General features: G+C 43.1%; 1 long non-coding RNA gene across 1 annotated transcript in view; it reads right to left on the minus strand.

The window, feature by feature from the left end:
- Nucleotides 1-119: 119 nt before the first annotated feature.
- Nucleotides 120-13158, minus strand: part of LOC144375011 (uncharacterized) — a 36275-nt gene continuing 23236 nt past the window's right edge. Inside the window, exon 2 of the long non-coding RNA XR_013434270.1 lies at nucleotides 120-1340. This is a non-coding gene — a long non-coding RNA (uncharacterized LOC144375011). The remainder of the gene's footprint in view (nucleotides 1341-13158) is intronic.

Raw genomic sequence — 13158 nt, forward strand, 5'->3', positions numbered from 1 at the left:
TTAGAATATAACACTAAAACATACTTATCATATTTACCAACAGAGTGTGAAAGAAGCAGAAAGAGAACATAATAAGATCTAACATCAAATTTGAGCCCCAGAAAGAAGGGATAGAGAGAATGGAGGAAAAGTATTTTTATTTATTTATACCAGGGATTAAACCCAGGGGCATTCAACCACTGAGCCACATCCTTATCCTGGTTTTTATTTTTTTAACTTTGAGTCAGGGTCTAAGTTGCTTAGGTCCTTGCTTGCCGTAGGCTGGCTGCAGCAAAATAGCCCAGGGGTGACAAGCAACTTGTGAAAATTGATACAGCAGGAGTGGGAGCCGTTTATTGTAGGAGGGGTATATATACATTCCACACAGTTTATCTTAATTATCATAAGCTAGATACAGCAGTCAACCAATAAGGAATCTCCACACTTAATGGCTCCCTGGCATTACTTCACAAACCACTCCCTCTGGCAAAACCAGGCGCCTTCTTGACTTGTTTACAGACCCAAACATTTCCCCCTTTTGTTTAATTTAAATAACGATCATAGTGGTTTTTACACAGACACCATAAATAATCTGCTACGAGCAGAAGGGGAGGATACAAAATGCCACAATACTAAGCCAATTGATGGCTCCATGCAAGAAGTCCTTGGAAAAATTATACCAGCAATGACACCATTAACAAAGATACCGAGTTACAATTTGTTGTGGATTACAGTTTGTTGTCTCGGTCCAGGTAAAGCAGTGTCTCAATAGATTAACTCACAGACCAGGTAAATCACAGTCCAGGTAAGTTCTGCAGGCAGCTAGCTTGATCCGAAGTCTCCTCTGGTTTTAAGCAACACTGGAAATTCTTCCACCCTTGTCCTCACCCGCACTGGGATGAAGGCAGGAACTCCGGCAATGATGCTAAAGAAAATCCTGTAGTATTCCAGCAGGCACTAAGAAAACAACCTTCTGAACAATTTAGTACATTATCTCAAAGTTTTTTACATTTGAAATAAGCCTTAATAGTACTCATTAGCTTCCAGGTGTGGGGGAACCATTGTAGTTACTGGCCTTGGAAATGATCAAACTTCAGGGACACAGGCCTTCTTGCACCTGCAGCATCCCGGGCATCCCCAGATGGCCCTGGGGAGGGTCCAGGGAGTGTCCTGGACTCAAACTGCCACTGGGCACAGGGAGCAAGAGCCTGTGAGACCGTGCCTCCGGGTCAGGTTTGGATTTGGGCTCTCGCAGTGATGAGGGGGGTGGGGAAGAGCTGGTTGCCGCAGCTTGGAAAGTCCTTCCTGCACCATGACTGGCTTGCACACGTGGCAGCCGCCGGGCCAATTCACGCACCCTCCTGTAACGAAAAGTATTTAGCCTTTTGCTGCAACTTTTTTCCTGATAATCCTTCCTCCTCTGAACTTTCTTCTTTCTGACTAGAGTTCCTGGGCTTCCATCAACACATGCCCTAACTATTCTTGGTTCCACTGGGGTGCCTTCTTCCCTTAGTAATTTACTTCTCACCCCTTCCATATTTTCGTCACAAAGACAATACAACATTTCAAGACAAAACAAGACACAAACATACTGTATCAATGCCGCAGTCTGGCTGGGCACAATTCAGGAGCCACTTGTCAAAAGAATCAAACTTTATTTTTAGAACCACACACGCCAAACAAAACAGCTCCTCAGGAAAAACCCTCAGAGACCAACTGCCACCACCGGCTTCCCACAAGCCTCTCTTCTCCACAAGCTTCTCCACCTCCCACAATCCTTTTGCTCTTGAGGTCGATTGGCTGGGTTGTGTGGGTGGAGCCAAAAAAGTCCCCCAATGAGCAGCTCCGTGGTCTGAAATGGCAGGGAAACAGCCCAATGAGCATCACCGCAGAGGAGCCAATCAGCTAGATGTTGCTAGGGCCACCGTGAGCCAATCATCAGCTGGCAGTCTGAAAATTTGCTGGGGCTCCTTCAGCTGTGGCTCTCAACATCTCAATCCTCTCCATTTTCTCAAAATGGCCATTTTTCCTCTCGCCCTATCTGCCTAGGAAAGAGCAGATTTGCTCCTATCCTATCTAAGGACAGGCAGCTTTTCCTCCTCAACTCACCCCCAAGTGTCCCTGGGCTCCCTGTACGGGCCACCATCTGCCGCAGTCCGGCTGCAGCAAAATAGCTGGGGGGTCACTTGTGTACATTGATACAGCAGGAGTGGGAGCCATTTATTGTAGGACTGGAGGGGTATATATACATTCCACACAGCTATCTTAATTAACATAAACTAGATACAGCAGTCAACCAATAAGGAATTTCCACACTTAATGGCAAAACCTGGCGCCATCTTGACTTGTTTACAGGGCCTAACACTTGCTAAGTTGCTGAGGTGATCCTCTGGATCCTGCCTCAGCCTCCAGAGCCACTGGAGAAAAACAATTTTTAAGGAAACAATAGGGGGGGCTGGGGATGTGGCTCAAGTGGTGGCGTGCTTGCCTAGCATGCGTGAGGCACTGGGTTCAATTCTCAGCACCACATAAAAATAAGGTAAAGATATTGTGTCCACCTAAAACTAAAAAATAAATATTGAAAAAAGAAGAAGAAGAAACAATAGGGGCTGGGGATGTATCTCAGTAAAGAGCACTTGCCTGGCATGGGTGAGGCCCTGGATTCAATCCCTAGTACCACAAAATAAATAAATAATTTAAAAAACAAAATTAAAAAATGACTGGGTGGAAAACTTGAATCTACAAAATCAAGAAACACCTCCAAAGTAGAGTGAATAAGAAATCCACATCTGGGCTGGGGATGTGGCTCAAGTGGTAGCGCGCTCGCCTGGCAGGCATGCGGCCCGGGTTTGATCTTCAGCACCACATACCAACAAAGATGTTGTGTCCGCCTAGAACTAAAAAATAAATATTAAAAATTCTCTCTCTCTCTCTCTCTCTCTCCTCTCTCACTCTCTCTTTAAAAAAAAAAATCCACATCTGTACATGTAATGAGGACAGGATACCAAAGATGCATGATCTCGATAAACACATATTGAACAGAAGACCAGAACACCCACGCAGAGACACCTAGCTGCTGCTCCACAGCACCAATGGAAGACTGACCCCTCATGGAAACACACAGGTCTCTCTGTCATCCTATCCTCTGTACGTCTCTTCCTGTCGTCCTTTCCTCTTCCTAAACCCAAACCCCTCAGAACAGATAGCTTCTCTTTAAGTTTGGCCTGTGGCCTTCTAGACCTTTTCAATGTGTTTATAAAGAAAATATGCTAAGTACAGTGGCATATTCCTGTAATCCCAGTAACTAGGGAAGTTGAAGCAGGAGGATAGCAAGTTTGAGGTCAGCCCGGGCAAATTAGCACGACCCTGTCTCAAACTAAAGAATAAAAGTGGTTAGGGATATAGCTCAATGGTAGCCTCAGTACCACTAAATTAAAAAATAAGTAATTTTTATTTATTTTATTTTATTATACATTTATATAATATGATATAATATATATATATATATATATATATATATATATATATATATGGCTTCACATATATTTATATATCTATATGGCTTCAAATCTTTTCTTTTTTCGCAGGGTACTAGGGATGGTACACAGGGGCACTTTTACTACTGAACTACATTCCCAGTCCTTTTTATTTTTTATTTTTTTTTATAATGAAGTTGTACTTAAATTCTTACTTTTTTTTTTTTTTAAGAGTGAGAGAGGGGAGAGAGAGAGAGAATTTTTTTTTAAAGAGAGAGAGAGAGAGAGTGAGAATTTTAATATTTATTTATTTATATTTTTTTTAAAAGAGAGAGTGAGAGAGGAGAGAGAGAGATAGAGAATTTTTAATATTTATTTATTTATTTTTTTAGTTCTCGGCGGACACAACATCTTTGTTGGTATGTGGTGCTGAGGATCGAACCCGGGCCGCACGCATGCCAGGCGAGGGCACTACCGCTTGAGCCACATCCCCAGGCCCCCTTTTTATTTTTTTACTTTGAGGCACAGTCTCACTAAGTTGCTTAGGGCCTTGCTAAATTGCGCAGGCTGGCCTCAAATTTGCGGTCCTGCTTCACCCTCCCAAATGACTGGGAATACAGGCATATGCCACCATGCCCAGCTCAAATGTTTTCTTGATATGGCTATTTCACTTCTAGGAATTTATACTACATAAATACATGGTATAGGGGCTGGGGATGTGGCTCAAGGGGTAGCGCGCTCGACTGGCATGCGTGCGGCCCGGGTTCGATCCTCAGCACCACATACCAACAAAGATGTTGTGTCCCCCGAGAACTAAAAAATAAATATTAAAAAAAAATTCTCTCTCTCTCTCTCTCTCCTCTCTCATTCTCTCTTTAAAAAAAAATTCTCTCTCTCTCCTCTCTCACTCTCTCTTTAAAAATAAATAAATACATGGTATATATGTACAAGAGTATTGATTGAGGGGCTAGAGTTGTGGCTCAGAGGTAGAGTACTCTCCTAGCATGTGTGAGACAGTGGGTTCCATCCTCAGTACCACATAAAAATAAAATAAAGATATCATGGTTCATCTGTATCTAAAAAATAAATATTTAAAAAAAATAATGTTGATTGAACTATTTCTTTTGTTCATGAATAAGAAAATATGTATTTTATATATGTAGAGTATATACATTATCATAAAATGATTCAACAAAAGGTTCTAGTTTCAGGGCTGGGGATGTGGCTCAAGCGGTAGCGCGCTCGCCTGGCATGCGTGCGGCCCGGGTTCGATCCTCAGCACCACATACCAACAAAGATGTTGTGTCGGCCAAAAACTAAAAAATACATATTAAAATTCTCTCTCTCTCTCACTCTCTCTTTTTTAAAAAAAAAAGAAGGTTCTAGTTTCACAAATAAGTTTAGTAAACTGCAAGATAAGCAATTTCACCTGGTTTTTCTTTCTGTGGATTTTGTGGTTGGTAATGATTTTTGTTTTCTTTTTTGGACTCTAGGAATTGAACCCAGGGACACTTTTCTATTGAACTACATCCTCAGTTTATTTAGAGACAGAATCTTGCTAAATTGCTTAAGGCCTCACTAAATTGCTGAGACTGGCCTTGATCTTGAGTTCCACCTGCCTCAGGCACCCAAGTTGCTGGGATTACAGGTGTGCACTACCACACCTGGCCTGTACTGAATCTTGTGTGTGGCCATTCTTACTTGATTCTCACAGGATGGAATTTACCCCATCCTATGGGGTAGGACAGGAATACCTACATTAATTGCAATAGATGAGTTGCTTCTGGTAACTCAGGTAACAAACAGCAGAGGTGAGGACCAGGTGCACTGGTGCACAATTGTAATCCCACAGATTTGGGAGGCTGAGGCAGGAGCATTGCAAATTTAGAGCCAGCCTCAGCAACTTATCAAGGCATTTAGCAACTAATCGAGACCCTACCTCCAAAAAACTATAAAAAAGAGCTGGGGATGTGGCTCAGTGGTTAAGCGCCCCTGGATTCAATCCCTGGTACAACAAAACAAAAAACAACAAAAAAAAAAAATAGAGGGGGTAGTAAATGTTTGGGTTTCAGGTTCCAAGATCTTTCCTGATTTTCTCCTACTTTCAAGCCACCTTCCTAAAAAGCACACTAAGATTGCTTCTTGGATGACTGATGGAATGTTGGAAAGAGATGTCTTAGGGAGCCACAGGTAATGGAGTTAGTGTCTGGGACAAAGACTTATGTGGTATTTTCCAGCCTTGAGCCCAAGAACCACTACTGTAACAGAAACAGGAGAATGAAGACCCAATCTGAGGTCCCTCCCTGCCCTGACCCCACCCAACTACCTCACTGTCAAGCATGGTCTCTGGCTGCAGCCAGATGAGTGGACCTGGGAGAGGTTGGATGGTAGGTGGAGTTTCCAGGAAATCAGGGTGAACAAACCACCAGACCTGAGTGTGTGACAGTACTGGAGGCAGGGAGGGAAGAGGTGTACCCAAGTGGGTCTAGATGAGAGAAAATGCCTGGTGTATTGTCTCCTTTTTGCAAGATTCTGGGTTCACCCCACAGGGGTTATTGAGCCATAGTAGAGTGTTTTCAGGTTCCCTTATAACAACCTTTTACCTATTTCTATCTTCTTTTTCTGTTCAAATACTTTAACCGAGGACATTTCCTTCCTCGAACACAAAGCAATATAGAAAGTGGTCTGACTCAGACTGGCTCCCTGAGGGCTCCTTGAAGGCCATGCTCCCTGAAGGCCATACCCTTTGGTCTTCAATTCTGAATTAAGGCTTCAACTTTTTGATCCCAGAAGTCATCTCTGGATGACTCCAACTATGAATTTCCAGGATAATTAATTTTCTAATTTGTGGCTGGGTTTATGGTAGGTCTTAAACAGATAATGCAGAGAACAGGAAGAGGTGGGGGCCACTTGATCTAACTTTGATGAGGGAGAGAAATTGTCTTGCATCTGAGCAGAGGTCACATTCTGATTAGATTCCCTTGGTGTGGTGTCTTTCCTTTGATCCAACTGAGCTTTTTGTTCCAGATGGGTTAATGCCCTAATTCAGCTGCAGTCCAATCTCAGCAATCCTTAGCTTGGGAGACACTTCATCTCTCCCTGGCTACCTGCCCCACATCTACCCTGTACCTGGAGGGCAAGAAGAGCAGGACTGGTAGAAACTGAGGTACCTCACCTGGCATTTGCAATACCCAAATACCTGGGTGTGCAGGAGGAAGAATGACAAGCTTGGCAGCTGCAGAACTACCTGGCATGGTAGAAAAAGTGGGAAGGCAGGGCTAATACAGGGTGTGGTAGCTGGTCCAGAAGCTCTAAGGCCAGTCCAGACATCTGGCTGGCTCAGGAGGCCCAGATATGTTGACAAATATGGGATGATCCAAAGCACAGTCTACTGAGTGCCTTGTGGTCACTAGATTGAGCAGATGAGAGAATCAGTCGATAGAAAATTCAGATCTGGGGCTGGGGATGTGGCTCAAGCGGGAGCGCCCTCGCCTGGCATGCATGCGGCCCAGGTTCCGATCCTCAGCACCACATATCAACAAAGATGTTGTGTCCGCCGAAAACTAAAAAATAAATATTAAAAAACTCTCTCTCTCTCTTTAAAAAAAAAAAAAGAAAGAAAGAAAGAAAATTCAGATCTATTTTTAGAGAGAGAAATTTTAATATTTATTTTTAAAAAGAAAGAAAGAAAATAGATGTGTTAGCACACTTCTGTAATCCCAGGGATTCTAGAAGCTGAGGCATGAAGATCTTAAACTCAAAGCCAACCTCCACAATTTAGTGAGGCCTAAGCAACTAAGCAAAACCCTGTCTCAAAATAAAACATAAAATAATGGCTGATGATGTGGCTCAATGGTTTAGCACCCCTGGGTTCAATCCCTGTACCAAAATAAATAAATAAAATAAAATAAAAGATAAAACCCCCCAAAGTCAGGATTTAGTGTATGGTAGCACCCCTTGGTTCAATCCCTCAAAAAAGAAAAAAACAGAAGAGGAAACTCCTTAAAAAGCTGCAACCTGGGCTGGGGTTGTGGCTCAGTGGTATAGCACTCACATAGCACATGGGTTCAATCCTCAGCACCACATAATAAACAAACAAACAAACAAAATAAAATAAAGGTATTGTGTCCAACTAAAAAATATTAAAAAAAAAAAAAGCTGCAACTTGCTTCTTTCCACAGAAGGACATCCTCCCCTTAAAGGGGCTATCATGGCTCTGCTGAGGTCTCTGCTTCCATCCTGTTCCCTGCTCATATGGTTCTGGGCCTGTGGAAGGACCACAGCATCATAGCTCCGCGTCCCTGTCTGTAAAAGGTACACATTGTGTGACAAAGAGAAAATGCTTGGAAGCCTCTGGACCCAGTGTTGTCACTGCAAGCACAGCTTTTTTTCTCAGAATAAATGTTAGATTCTCTTCCAAACACAAAACTTCTCAACCTCCCAAACAGTTTAGATTTTGTCCTAAGGTCCCAGCAAGGTCTCAAGTTCTGTTTTGCCCTGCTGGCCTTTCCTGCCTTACTTCCTGCCTCCCTGTTCATCCGCCAGTCCAGCCAGAGTTCTCAGCATTCTTCAGTTTACCTATTGACAGCTCTGTGTCTCCCAACATGCTGTGCCTTCTTGTAAAGCTCCTTTCCCTCCCCACTGCATAGCAAACCTCTGCCAATACTTTTTACCCAGTTCAATCCTCTTCTTCCTCCAAAGCTTTTTCAGGCTTCCCTGGGCAGCATTGATGACCCCTTCCTTGGATCCTCAGGGTCTCCATACAATTAAATGCTTTATCTTATCTCTCATTACTTTTTCTCCCTCCCCCCACCACCCCACCCCTTGTCTCTGGCTCATCCCTTGGACAACAGAATTCACTTTAGAGAAACTGAAGTTGATTAGGTATGGTGGCATATGCCTGTAATCCAGCAACTCAAGAAATTGAGACAGGAGTATCCCAGTTTTAAGGCCAACCTCAAAATTTTAGCAAGACCCTGCCTCAAAATTTTAAAAAATGATAATAAAATAAAAAGGACAGAGGACATAACTCATTGGTAATCAATTCCTGGTACAAAATAAAAAAAAAAAAAGAAAGAGATAGATAGATAGACACAGACTGAAGGTGGTTGAGGAGTTGTATAATTTTTAGGATATCCAGAGTTTGGGGCCAGGCACCATGGCACATACCTGCAATCCTAGTGATATGGGAAGCTGAAGCAGGAGGATCATAGGATCACAAGTTCAAGGCCAGCCTCAGCAATTTAGCAAGGCCCTAAGCAACTTAGGGAGAAGTTGTCTCAAAATAAAAAATAAAAAGGCCTGGGGGGAGGGGGGAATGGGGGGCGGCCAGAACTCAGTGGTTAAGCACCCCTGGGTTTAATCCCTGGTGCAAAAAAAAAAAAAAAAAAAAGGAGTTTGGGAAAGAGGAACCCATAGCTCAGTTGGGCTGTTTATTGGAATATTCCACATCAGGCTCAAAGACTACTCTCAAAGTTGGTGTCCAGATGAGAGCCACATGATTTCCCTAAGCCCTGAGGCTTCCACTGCATCTGAGTGGTTGGCTCCAGTGAAGCCCATCTACACATTTGAGCAAGGCAAGGTCGGGAGGCTGTGTCTCCATGCCTCTGTAAGGCAAGGCCATCTGACCAGGGCCAACTCAAAGGTCTTGTCTAGGAAACTTAAGCAGCTTTGGCCATCAGAAGTTTTGGACTGGGCTGGGGATGTGGCTCAAGCGGTAGCGCACTCGCCTGGCATGTGTGCAGCCCAGGTTTGATCCTCAGCACTACATACAAACAAAGATGTTGTGTCTGCCGAAAACTAAAAAATAAATATTAAAAAAAAAAAAGTTTTGGACCCAAGCACTAAGCCTCTGCAGGGACTGGAAGTATTCCTTACTCTTGTGTTTAATTATAGATATGTATAGGTCTCCCCATACTCTGAGCTTCAGTCCGGGACATAGAAGTACATCAGAATTCTGTTTGGCCTTCCAGAACCTTTGAAAACTCCTACTCTCTCCTACTTCCTTCACATAGAAACCAAATCTTTGCTCCCCATTCCCACTATAGTACTGGGGATTGAATCTAGGTCTAGGGACTTACATATGATAGGCAAGCACTCTTCCATCAAGCTCCATCCCCGGCCCTTTTTCATTTTTTAAAAGTTTTTATTAGTTATTGATGGACCTTTTTTATTTATTTGCTTATATGTGGTGCTGAGAATCAAACCCAGTGCCTCACACATGCTAGGCAAACACTCTACCACTGAGCCACTACCCCAGGCCCCATTTTTCATTTTGAGACAGTCTCACTAAGTTGTCCAGACTAGACTTAAATTTGTGACACTCCTGCCTCAAACTTCCAAGTAGCTGGGATTACAAGTGTGTAGCACCACATCCTGCTACTTTCTTTATAGCCTCTTTATAGCTGGAGCACCACCTATGCCCCAGGCCCTGCTCCATTGTTAGCAACTAAGAACCCAGAAGGACAATGAGCATTGTTAGGATCCTTTACCTTATCCTGGGCAGGCTCTTAGAATATGGAGATGAGTCAGAACTGCCTCTGCCTTCCAGATCCCACAAGGAATGGAGAGAGCCATGAAAATAAGTACCTCTAATATGGCACTAAAGAAGAGGTTGCAATGAGGGGAGGTGACTAGTGTTCTAGAAGCATCAATTATGGAGAATTGCAGGGAGGGGCCCCATCTTACTCATTTATTAATTACTCTGTCCTCTGGCAATGAGGTATCCTGTAAAGTGAACTGCTCTAATGTCAGAAGACCTGAATCTGAGTCAGTCATGCTACTTTTTAGTTGGTGAATCATCACAACCTCAGTCTTTATATTCTTATCCCTGCCTTGAAAGATGTGAGAAGGTAAAATAACAACAACAAAATATACTGCAAAAGTGGTTGAACATTGTACAAATCTTTACTTCTGGGAATGTGTTTGGTATTGAGAACACTTTTTTCCAGCACATTTCACAGATTCTGACACACTGCTGTCACTTTAGTTTCTATTGAATGAATGAATGAACAACTAAAAATGAAGAAACCAAAGGGCGAATGAACAGTAGAAACACACACACAAAAAATGCTTTATTGAAAATAAAATCTAAGCTGGGCGAAGTGGCCCACACCTGTAAACCTAGCAGTTGGGGAGGCTAAGACAGGAGAATCCTGAATTCAAAGCCAGTCCCAGTAATGGCCAGGTAAGGTGCTAAGCAAGTCGGTGAAACCCTGTCTCTAAATGAAAAAATACAAAATAGGGCTGGGGATGTGGCTCAGTGGTCAAGTGTCCCTGAGTTCAATCCCCAGTACCAAACAAACAAATAAATAAATAAAATCTAGGGGCTGGGGATGTGGCTCAAGCGGTAGCGCGCTCGCCTGGCATGCGTGCGGCCCGGGGTCGATCCTCAGCACCGCATACCAACAAAGATGTTGTGTCCGCCGAGAACTAAAAAATAATATTAAAAAAAAAATTCTCTCTATCTCTCTCTTTCCTCTCTCACTCTCTCTTTAAAAAAAAAAATAAATAAATAAAATAAAATCTAGCCAGGCAAGGAAGCGCATGCCTGTAATCCTAGTGGCTTGAGAAGCTGAGGCTTGTGGATTGTGTGGTCAAAGCCAGCCTCAGTAAAAGCGAGGTGCTAAGCAACTCAGTGAGACCCTGTCTCATAATTAAAAACAAAATAGAGCTGGAGGGCTGGGGATGTGGCTCAAGCGGTAGCGCGCTCGCCTGGCATGTGTTCGGCCCAGGTTCGATCCTCAGCACCACATATAAACAAAGATGTTGTGTCCGCCGAAAACTAAAAAATAAATATTAAAAATTATCTCTAAAAAACAAAATAGAGCTGGAGATATGGCTCAGTAGTTGTGTACCCCTGAGTTCAGTCCCTAGTACCCCCCAAAACAACAAGAACAAATAATAATAAAATCTGCTAGGTGTGGTGTTGTATGCATCTCAGTGGCTCAGGAGGTTGAGGCAGGAGGATGGAGAGTTCAAAGCTAGGAATGGGGATGTGGCTTGCCTGGCTTGCGTGCAACCCAGGTTCGATCCTCAGCACCACATACAAACAAAGATGTTGTGTCTGCCAAAAACTAAAAAAAATAAATATTTAAAAAAAAAAAAAGAGAGTTCAAAGCCAGCCTCAGCAATTTAGCAAGGTCTTAAGCAACTTAGCAAGACTCTTTCTCAAAAAGAAACAAAAAGGGCTGGGATGTGGTTCAGTGGTTGAGCACCCCTGAGTTCAATCCCTGATACTAAGTAAATAAATAAATATCAAAGCTGAGTAATATCAGTTCTTTCCAGCTCAATTTCTGATATATCCTCTGAGAACAATATATTATGTGGGTTTTTAGAGCAAGGAGATTTAATAAGCCCTTATTCTTTCCACTCCAGGCATTCACCTGTTATTGTAGAACCTCTAAGAACAGTGCAGCCACTTGGAGGATTTTCTTCTAAATAGAAATAAATAGGGTGGGGTGTAGCTTAATTGTAGAGTTTGTGCTTAGCATTCACGAGGCTCTGGTTAAATCCCCAGCAACACAATAAATAAATAAAATGAACATGACAGTTGCCATTTTGGACACACTTATCATCAGGTAATGAGTAAAGAATTTTACATAACCTTATGAGATGATGACTATCTTATGGATGAAGAAACTGAGGTCAGAGATGTTAATTTACCCAGGTCACACAGGTAGTAGGTGACAGGGCTGGGATTGACATACTCTGGGCCTTTATTCTTGTCCACTTGCTGTAAATCCTTTCTATACAATATATACAAGCACATAGCTTTTGGGGGACAATATTTTGGTGTTGGGATGGAATCCAGGGCCTCACAAGCGCTAAGCACTCTACCACTGAGCTATAACTCCAGCCCCAAGTTGGGCAAGGTGGCACACACCTGTAATCCCAGGGGCTCAGGAGGCTGAGGCAGGAGGATTGTGAGTTCAAAGCCAGCCTCAGCAACTTAGTGAGACCCTAAGAAACTCAATGAGACCCTGTCTCTAAATAAAATACAAAAAAGGGGTTGGGGATGTGGTTCAGTGGTTGAGTGCCCTTTGGTTCAATCCCTGGCACCAAATACTACTACTACTACTACTACTACTACTACTACTACTACTACTAACAGTAATAATAACCCCAATCCCAAGCATATAGTTCTGGACTAATTCACCCAATCTCTCATTACTACATAGTGCAACTTTAACTCTGGTGCAGGGCTACTCTTTGACTTGGTGAATCTGGGTAGCAAGTTGAAAGAGACTACTCAGGGGAGACTGTTTTCCAAAAGGGTATTTATTTCCACTTCACTGATTCTAGGAACAAAGCCACTTCCTCCCTCTGTATTTCTCTGACATGAGTTAGCCTATAAAAGCCCCATAATTCTCCCATGACAGGTACATCTACCACCTCCTTCTATTAGCTGGTCCAGGCAAGAGGCACAGGACTGAAAGCATTACCCAGGCACAAGTGAGGAGCCTGAGGTCACTACTTCCCCATCTTCCCACAGGAGCACAGACCTAGACATTTTGATCTGAGGCCAGAACCTCCTATACAAATGGCATGGCCTATGATTTGAGTTCAGGAACTGCCTGGCATGGGAGAGGTTTGCCAAACTGAAGAGGAACTGGTCCTTGGAGAGAAAAGCTGGCCCCTGGCTTGGAGAAAATGGTCTTGGAGATTGAACCTTTGCTCTGATAGCTCCTTTTGGGCCTTTACA

This window comes from Ictidomys tridecemlineatus, chromosome 2 (genome assembly GCF_052094955.1).
Source record: "Ictidomys tridecemlineatus isolate mIctTri1 chromosome 2, mIctTri1.hap1, whole genome shotgun sequence".
Taxonomy (NCBI): domain Eukaryota; kingdom Metazoa; phylum Chordata; class Mammalia; order Rodentia; family Sciuridae; genus Ictidomys; species Ictidomys tridecemlineatus.